This window comes from Dermacentor andersoni, chromosome 7 (assembly GCF_023375885.2).
Source record: "Dermacentor andersoni chromosome 7, qqDerAnde1_hic_scaffold, whole genome shotgun sequence".
In the NCBI taxonomy this organism is placed as follows: Eukaryota; Metazoa; Arthropoda; class Arachnida; order Ixodida; family Ixodidae; genus Dermacentor; species Dermacentor andersoni.
Window position 1 is genome coordinate 154,799,953 of NC_092820.1, and position 10,674 is coordinate 154,810,626.

The following is a 10,674-nucleotide window of genomic DNA, read 5'->3' on the forward strand; positions in this document are numbered from 1 at the left end:
TGAACCTTACAAGTATAAACATTAAAAACAGCCATATTACAGATAAGTTAGGCCAGCTTTTAGTTGATTCACCGGCTTTTGTGACTTGGCTCAGCAATGGGCTAGAAAATAGAACCTGCTGAAGAAAAACTTTAGAAGCATAGGAGAAAAAAAAAGTTTTCCTGCGTAAACCATGGCTAATAACGTTCGTTGAAAACAAATTCCGATATAGAGAATTGTCCTCAGCTCGTCTTCTCTTCTGCATGGGGCACTCAGCATAGTTCAAAAACTGTGGCCCTTCACAACCTTTGTATTTTTCATTTATTCATTCATTCTGCAGACCGTTCCCATAAAAACTTGCCTAAGTCGCAAGTGTCAAACAACTTGAGGGGTGGCTGCCCATGGATAGCCTCGCAGAAGCATAGAGCATAGAGGCAAAGGTACATTGTGTGCTTTTTTTTGTTTGTTTTGACGACGCCGGGATTTGAGTAGCGTAATTGACCCAGTTCGTGAGGCGGGTTTCGAGCTTCGTCTGCAGGAGCGTACGCAGCATGAACACGTGATATTTTAAACTTCACCGTTCGTTCTCTTCATCCTATAAATTCGTTCTATTTTTTGAAGGGCATTAGGAGTGTTTGGTGCGCTTGTTCAAGGGGACAGAGGTTATTTGGGCCAGTGATAGCCCGATGGATCTTTGGATTATAGATCACTTCCTAGAATGTGTGCGCACAATTGTTCCTGTGAAATAACCTCGGTAAGATTTCTGGCGCACTTTCCTTCAGTGCTCAGTAAAGATGCTGTACAAAGTTTGTTCAATCTTCATATAGTTGTCGCAATAATACGCGGTCTTTTTCTAAAACTTTTTATACTGACGACTGAGACAATCGTCCATTTCTTCGTTTATTTCTTTATTGAGCATCTCTTTTTAAATGCGATTTCTAGCCTGTACTATTATTATTATTATTATTATTATTATTATTATTATTATTATTATTATTGGATATGGAAACATACAAACACACAAAGGAAACAGCAATTCATTGTTTATACACGCGCAACCTTAGGAAAATACGTATTTTGTAAAAGCCGTTCATATTTATATGCTTATTTCCTCCTGCCTCTTGTAGTTCAGAGACACCCAAGTGGTTGTGTGTTCTACATCTCAAACCTCCCGCCTGGTCTAGCGTACGAGTCCATCAGCCAGCCAAACACCTGTAGTGTTCTCTTACAGTCCGATCGGCAGATCTTGTCGACGCTGTGAAGTGCACTCCTCCAGCTCGGACAGCCTAGGAAGCTTGCTCTGCAAGCGCTTCTGCCCGAAGGCCGTGATCTCTTCCATCCCGCGTTTCCGCACCTGGGACGTGTGGCACTTCGCCGTCTACGCACTGGCGTGGAAGTCACGCCTGCGTTCAGAGACCAACGTTTGGACACGTCACTGGCCTCAACCTGTCGCATTTTCAACATGGTCGAGCCAGCCACAGTGCCTCGACTGCTTTATGCATGACCGGGCCTATCCTCCCTGCCTTGCTGGGCTACAGAGCTCGGTCGTTACATTATATGACTAGATCCTTCCAAGAGGAATCTCCGCCACACACACACACACGCACGCACACCGCACGCAGGGAACCTCTAGCACAGAAGCCCAATATATTCATAGGCTACGGACTCTTCTTTTCTTTTATGGTATTTGTTACAGTAACATCAACGTTAAGATTATTACTATTGAGATTAAGATTATTATTAATATCAAACTATTAAGATTATTACGGAAGCAGTGGCACCATAAAGCACTTAGAAAATCCTCCCCTTCAGAGTGGTGGTCACAATGAGAATCACACACCGAGAGAAGCCACAGTCACATCCACTCACTGTTCATTCTCAGTCCAGCGGGAGTAATTTGACTAAAATCCAGGTTCGGCTTTAGAAGGGTGCTAAGGATAAGCACGTCACCAAAATGTAGTTCCAGTACAGTCCAGTATCACCTTCATAATAAAGGTGTTTTAGCTGTACAGCCACGTGAATAAAATGCAGCCTTGATGGAACGATGGGTTGCCTCAGCCGTCTGAGTATACAGCATCCTAAGAATGTCCCTCGTGCAAATTAGACGACCTTTAGTAGCAGCCACGAGGCCGCTCTTTCCACCCAGCGAGATTTGCCTAGCTTACTGCATCCCGCCAATATGTAGCACCCGCGTATACTTTGGACACCGCTCGTGGAGTCGTTGTTGATGTTGCCAAGCCAGCAATTGGCTCATACCCACAAGACTGCAATGGCCGAGAAATGGGTGGATCATTCGATCTTATAACCACAAGTAAACTTTCAGGAGTGCCATAGCATAGTAGTTCTTGAAAGACGAAATTACGTGTTAGAATGAAAGCAACAATGTTAGGAAGGGTCAATGACTGTAAGCCCTCCATAGCCAATTCCTTGACTGCGGAGCAAGCATCCCTGCGGCTTCATTCATGAATAGAGACCCCATGCGGAATAGCTTAAGCGCATCCCTACACCTTGGTAAGGCTGGCAATTATACGCACTACGGGCGAAACTGCCACTTTTTGTTTGCCTGTGGAATCTTGTCTATTGCAGTCTATAAAACCCCAAGTGATAAAAATGCTGACATTAACGAAAAACTATGGGTGTGGGGGTGGCTGGCGGGACGGCATGCTGCACAAGGTGTGTGGTGATAAACGCGGCGTACACAATGATGAAAACAGTACAAATATGATGTGCACACGTGCACAGACACAATAAAGCTGAACGCATTCACGAGTTGTTATCCCGCAGTCTACAAAGACTGGTCGACAAAAGGCGTACGGTCACAGGTTTACGCACTATATGCATGCAATTAGTTGACATCACCGAAAAGGTTTACAGGTTTTGGTAGAGATCCTGCTTGAATTTTTATGTGCGCAACTTAATTGTACTCCACTCTTCGGCCGGCGTCCATTGTTCGCCGCGCCTTAACAACCTTCTACGCATACTGATACAATTATTTGTCTCCGTCAGCAAAGAAAAAAAAGCTGAACAGCAGAAGAGAGACCATGACAAATTGTTGAATTGGGAGGCAATCATGATGTGCGAAGCAGTTGGAACACGAAAGGAAGCAAACAAGAATTAAGTCACATCTTCGAGCGTAAAAAGAAAATGAGATGGCGTTGAAGCGAGCATTATACGGATAAAGGTTCTGATTCACTGACTGCTCTCAGCGCTTTGCGAATCAGTCAAATTTATGGCCGGCGTTAAAGGTAAGCCGTTGAGTGCACCTTGCCTCCCTTTCCCCCTATCGCGATGAGATAACGATACACACTCCTTCAAGTCACGACAGCAAATAAAACAGGAACCTTGAGGCTCGCCACCACCGGTTAAATCCACTTGCTCCCTTTTCGTGGGCGTAAATGAGGTCATTACAACCCTTTCTGGGGCCGAGATGAAATCAGATTCTGCGCCTTAGCTCTGGAGCTAAGCCTCATTCGAGCGCTTCGATTGTTATAAGCACCGCGTGGAATGTAGAATAAACCAAAAAAGAGAAGCCATCGTTCGGTGTTATTCTTTGTTTACCTTCCTATCATTCAAGTGGTGCGCCTGGACCCTTAACAAGGGAGACGACGGACACGCGATTTTAATATATATTCAAATACTATGCGTTGAAGGCAATGCAGGATCTGAGTGCTACATGCATGTCATTTCATTGGGAATAGTGAAATAATTGGTTGGTTGAAGTAATAGTGAGACACTGTTCGTGGTGGCTCCATGGCTATGGTGTGTTTTGCTTAGCAAGCGTAGTAGCAAGATCGCAGTTTTTATTCCTGTTATTACGTGGGTGCCGGAATGCATAAAAAACGTTCGTGCTTCGGGCGCTCGTTAAAGGGACAGTAAAGGCAAATACTAAGTCATAGCAAAGCGATATATTAGTGCTCAAGCATCTCTAAGGCGTCAATATTATCGCGAACAGAGCCTTAGTAATCGAGAAATTGAGGTAAATGCAGGACACGGCTAGAGGTTCCCCCGAGACATTCATGCAATTGCCCGATGACGAAAGTACTCCTCATTTAAATTATGCCACTAGTACTCAACCCCTCTATATAAAAAAAAACATCATTCTATTGCATTATAGGGGGAAAGAAAAGGCTGCTTTTCCGTGCTAGTTCTTTTTTAGAATAAAAATATGGTTTACATTACCCTCGACAACGACGCTGGCAGTCGAAAAGTTTCGTTTCCGCTCGACTCTGCACCGCCTTCGCTTTCGCGTTTCAAATCCAATCCAATCAAATCAAATCATATTTTATTCTCCAGCAAGTATCTGGATGGTCACCTGGGCTAAAAGCTGTACGAACAGTTTGACGAAGGCGCAGGAAACCATTACATGGCAGCAGCAGACAGATCGAAATAACAATAGCAGCACAGAAGGAGTCATCAAATCAAATCAAGTACAGCAATCAAGTACAGCATCAAATCAAGTACAGCAGTAACACAGAAGTTTTCTTAAACGACATATGTAGAAATATGGATTACATGCGCACAAAGTATGTTCGCAGTTGTTTTCGACTAAAACCAGCAGTATCTTTATGTTTATTGAGAAAAAATGGCAGATTGTGGGCCAAGGATTGCAGCTTGTAATCGGTTCTAAACTGTGGTAAGGACCAAGTGTCAGTATAACGAGAGTTAACTATTGGTGTACGATTTCAGTAGTTTCGTAACCGCGTAGTGTTGCGCTGGCTTTGCTGGCTCGCGAAACTCCCGCTAACACCAAGTAGCAGAGAATTCCACTTGCATGTGATGTCGCGGGATGCCCGAGTGGTCCACGCTACTTGACCAAAAGCAGCTGCAGCGACGAATTCATCGCCCTGTCGTGGCTCGGTTTCTCCATGGCCGGGCGTTTTGCGTTTTGTGCAATAAAGCCCTCTATTATTTGTTGTGCAAAACACCGTACCGCGGTCTGTCAGATGCCGTTTTCATTCATTCCTCCCTGTACACCCTTCTGCCGGTTGCCCCGATTCCCTTGGTAATGCATTACAGCGTGTCAAAGCTGGCAGTTCAAATCCAACGAAATAAATGAATTGCACCAACAGCTCCTGCCACTGCGGCTCCATCAACGTATGGCGGTTGAGCATGGTGTACGGGAGAAAAATGGGCGTTGGGTTGAAATGACCCCTGCATGCAAATTTTGACCGGGCTTGGGTGGTAGGGAAACATTACAAGAGCGAATTATTCTGCATTCAGCCCTGCTTTCGCCAGTTTTCAGTGTACTTCCTTCTTACTGAATAGAGATTTCAACGAGAAACAAACACTGTCTTTCGGCAGATTTTTCAGCTGCTTCTGCTGACTGCCTCTTCTTGCACCTTTTATTTGTTAGAATAAATGCTGTGCTTGTGACAATTCTCGCCGTAACTTTTGCTCAATTAATGAAGTCGTGTAATATTCATTTCACAATGCGCACAATCTCTACAGCGCCTAGTGTATCACCTCGCGCACACTGTTTACTGCTCAAGCAAGAAATAGGTAATGGAATGACATGGCAGTTAGTCAATGAAGTAAGAAACATTCCAAAAGAAATACTTCACAATATGTCAAAATGTCTTTTTATATGTGGTACATAAGGATTGGATGTTGTCGACAAGCGACTTAAAAATTTAGACGATGTTGAACGGTCGCATTCTCACTCACAATGTGCGTAAACACACTACACTGGTGGAAAAAATGGGAAAAGACTGTTACGCAGTGCGTAAGTGGGTGTCGTCTTAAGAGCAAGCATTAATTAGCGGTGGACTTACTCCTATGCCGCTTATCCATAGTAGATGTAATCCATAGAAGTATGAGACAACTCCTAGACAATTTTGAAGAAGCTCGTTTTATCTTAGAGAGAAATTGAACTGCTATTGACTGGGTACGAAGCAAAATTTTGACTCATGGTCTGGAGTTCTTACAGAAGTACCGAAAAACTCAAAGTTGACAGAATATAGAAGCACGACATTCATAAATATATAATTCTGCATCAAAAACACGTATCTCAGTCTGCAAACTGCATCCAATAAAGATTCTAAAAGGGATGAACTTGACATATAAATTTACCGCTCACGTTGATTTGTTTCACAAGAGCTTTGCAAAAGTTACACTCAAAAATTAGTGTTACAATTTAAAATGGTTCATAATACGGCAATTTTGTCTGCATTAGATGTAATATTATATGGAGTCTGCGGTATTGTGATATTCTTTTTCACTGCTGTGTTACAGAATTGCAAACTTGATACTCTCGCTTTTTTTTCAAATTTGTCTTTTTCAACAACGTTTCTAAAAAAATTTACGGCCTTCTTTCTACAGTGACAAGAGTGAGTGAGTGAAAACGTAATTGAAGGTGCGGGGCAATTTGGGCGGGGTGGGGCCCACCAGCACCCCAGCCAAGTTGACGGCCTCGAGTCCTTGGACACGACGGCTTCCTCGGCGTCAAACAGCGAGTAGATTCTGTTTTTTTTTTTTTTTTAATGCAACATACCCAATCAAAAGCGGTGCAGATGTCGCCAAAAACAAAAACGATGTTTCCGTTCACGTGTATTCAGAGAGCAGCGTTAGAGTTAAAACATCATGTTAATTTGCGTAGCTAGGCGACGAAATTTTTTATTTTTATTTTTTGTTGTTTAAACTGCTCAGTCTAGGGCACGTGCAAGATGGGGGCAGATTGCTGCTGCACGGCACAAAGTGCCTGACAGACATTCGGTTTGAATGGCATGCATAAAGTTGTCGTGTGTTGTTCAGAGTCAGAAGCACGCTGCAGTGGTTGTCGCTGAAATGAAGCAATAAATGTAATTTCCTGATTAACATCCCCACTGCTTTGTTCAGGAGAGGCGCGTCGTCATTGCCTGTCTCACCTCTCCAACAAGGAACGCGGTTTGCTTTGATTTTAGAGCGAGCGCGTAAGCCTTTGTGAAATCCGCAACAAATTCGACGCCGAGAGATGCGTAGGTGCGACGTCAGTACACGTTGACGTGCACGTGCCTGATGCTAGTATGAGCGACGGGAGGTCGAAAGAGGGAGGAGATGTCGCTGATTAGCGGTAGAAAAAACACATCTCGCTTTTTTTTTACTTAATGTTGTTCATCTACCCGCAGGAGGAGGACAAGAAAGAAGGAATGATAGGGAGGTCAACCAGACGCGCTTCCGGTTTGCTACCCTACGCGGGGGAAACGAAATGAAATCGACTGTCCTCAGTAACCGATTGCACGCGTGAAGTGATGGACAACCGCATGTGTTCACATTTATAGTACTTTCCTCCCTCCCTGTTCTCTCTTTTTTTCATTCTTTCAAGCTCTTCGTCTAGCTGGTTTTGCGGAGAGTAAGCCCTCTGTCTTAAAAAAATGGTACAGTACACAGAAGGTGTTCTACTGTTCTTTCGCAACTACAGACGATGCAAGCGGTCATTCCTATCAGGAATGAGTAAGCGTTACAAATGCAACACCCAGTCTTCTGCAACAACGTATGGTTTCTTCACATCGGGGTTTTGAGGCAACAACAACAACAGTGACAACAGCAACAAGATCATCAAATCGTGGCGTGTCACATCACCGCTACAGAAGGCCACGAGAGCTCTGCTAACCGACTGTCAGGGACAAAAATGACATTCCCAATTCTTGCGCCGCTCCAGTGCATACCCTACCTGGACTTTCTCTCCTTCTCTTCATATGTTTTTCCTCTTTCCTCTTTCCCAGTGCAGCGTAGCCAACTAAAAATCCATGTCGGTGAAATTCCCTGTCTGTAATATACCTCTCTCTCATGCCTGCTAGTTTTCGGTGAAACGTGGAGATATCTTGATGCTGTACTTTGCAAGCAATCCTAGCCAAGCAAAGGTTGTTATCCCAGCTATAAAGTGTCCCATCGACTACCATTACCACTGCTATTTGTGCAAAGTAGGTGCAACAAGCCAGTAACATAGGTTATGTGTGCTGTTAGCTTTTGCGTGGGACCCAGAGCGAATTCAGCGTAGAACCTTATCATTCCCAAGTGCACCAGTCATAAACATTCGTATTTTACCATTCTAAATACGTAGCATAAATATTCAACTTGCTTACGTATTTCAGGAAGCTATAAACTTTGAATACTAGCAACATGATGAAAGGAGGAGGATTACTGAGTACAATAACTTTGTGAGTGGATTCACAAAACAGCAAGTCTAAAAAACAGAACTTTTGATTTCCCAATTTATATATATATATATATATATATATATATATATATATATATATATATATATATATATATATATATATATACGTGCGGGTATATATATACATACACGCACGTAGGCGTTATTGGGCTAGTGTGACTTCAAATAGTGAAACTTGATTAGCACGCAGTTCACATTGCATTAACGTAAAACTTGCTGCTTCATTATATCCTAAAATTTGAGTTGGTCAGTTTACAGCCAGCATCAAGCAGCTAATTTGATATATAAATTGGGAAACTTTGACCAAAAAGAAAAGCCGAATAAAGTTAGCAGCACGGTCCCGAAGTTGTACGAAAGACATGTCTTGACCACGAGTGATAGTGGTCAGGTAAGCCTGAGGCAAGAAGATAGAATCCCCAAGTTGCACATTGTGGGAATCAATTACCAGGCATTGTGCAGCCATGGGTCATTCTATTTAACTGCTCATTCCAGCTGCGAAACTATTTCTTGCGAGCCGAACAGTTGTCGACAGCGCACAATGGACGCGCTCACCGAATATGCCAGATGTTAGTCGAGGGGGCGTGTCATCGCAAGTGTCGCAAGGCGTTGTCAACGCGACGGTCCAAATGACTCTTGACGGACAGCGTCCAGGTGCCGGCAGCTCAAAGGACGTTCTGTCCGCGGCTCAGTTGATTGACTGACCGTTAGACCCACGCCGAAGTTGTTGGAGCAGAGTTGGGCTCCAGAGCACGTGTCAGTTGCTTCCTGTGTCATGCTGTGGAGTAATTTCTTCTGTCGTCAGAGTTTATTTTGCAATGAATTTACTTATCGTTAGCGAGCGGATATGTGGGAAATCAAATGAATAGACGCTGCAAGCCCAATCGAGAGTTGAAGCGGCACGATATGTCATGGCTTACGCTGTTCACGTAAACATGACACGCCGCATAGTTGTTGGCGTGAGCATGGCGTGTCATGGCATGGCATGACACGCATCATGGCATGACACACGCCGTAAACCTTCTAGTGAAACACGCCGCATATTCAACAAACCGCGACTAACGAGCCAACAAATTCGTTGCTTTTCGTTAATTTTGTTTCACTTTTGGCGTGAAAGTTCGCGTGCATTGTTACCTTTGATGGACATGCACACCGTTTTGCGTGTTACGCGAACGCGCACCGCATTTTGGCATGGTCCAGTGGTTTACGGCGCGTGGCCCGGTCACACAAGTGTCCGAGTTTACAGCTCTGACGCCGCTTCGGGCGTTAGAGTTGCGCCGCCTAATGGGATTGGCGGGCGTCATGATTTGCTTCGTTGCGTGTCTTTAGCGTCGCCTGACTGGCACGAAGCCTTTTGTCTACACAACTGCGAACGACTGGCCACGTGCACAATAGTTGTTACGACCCCTGTGATGTGAAACGGGGTTTGTTTGTTCGGCATCGTAATTCAGTGTGTCCGGTGCTTGAAGGGAGGGCGTAGCCCAGCGCAGATGTCCGGTGGCTGCCTGCCACTCCGTGGTTATATTGGAGTTCCCGTTTTAAGCTGTGTGCCAGCCAAAATATGTTTTCACAACTTGGCTGGAGTGATTTCAGCAAGCATACCCATATTCAAAAAGACAAACAAGAGAAAGCATTCAAAACGATGGCACACGGCAGAAATGCTTGGCCTTTGATCATATGGAACGTGCACTGGTTCGATGACAGTATGGATTACGAACACAGCCATCCGTATACTCTATGACTGCATTAAAGAGAGAAATAAAGAGAAGAAGCGAGGAAAGAAAAGGAACGGAGGTTAACCAGATGCGTGTCACGTTTGCTACCCTGCATTGAGGGAAAGGGGTAACGGGATGAAAAGAGAGAAAGAAGGGAAGTGAGAGAGCACCAGTCACGCGAACACTCGAATGAGCGCGCCAAGTTCACAAACGGTCGCAGAGGCTTGCCGCCTTCAAATACTGTAACAACGCCTTCGTAGCTTCGTTCATTGATGTTTAGAGCAAAACGACAGAGTTTACATAGTGGCCTTGAACTTTTATGGTTCGGAACATAAGCTAAGCTATGTAGGCGGAAATATGTATACGTATATCCAGATGTATTATTATAAACAGAAAACACCCCGCGCTGTAGAATAATGGCTGTTAAGAATAATGGCTGTTAAGAATAATGGCTGTTAGAATAATGGCTGTTAAGAATAATGGCTGAGCTAAGAACAAAGCTACCTGGCAATTCTAGCTCATGCATATGCGCTTCATATAGCATTAAGCAGAGCGCGAACGATAACACGAACAACAACACCAGAAAAATAACTATCAATGGATTTTATACTTTTACAAGTCAATGACCTTTAAAAAAATATAAAGTGCTGTGAAATGTTACCTTCTGTACATATCGGGGTCACAATCTCTCAGCGCACGCCCCCACTATCGCCAGGAAAGTGATTCCTTAACTTTCATTCCCGCATTTGTTACTAGTGGCGTTGATCACGTTGCTTCACAAACCAACTTCATTTACTTCAGTAGAGAACCGAACCTCTTTGTATGTAT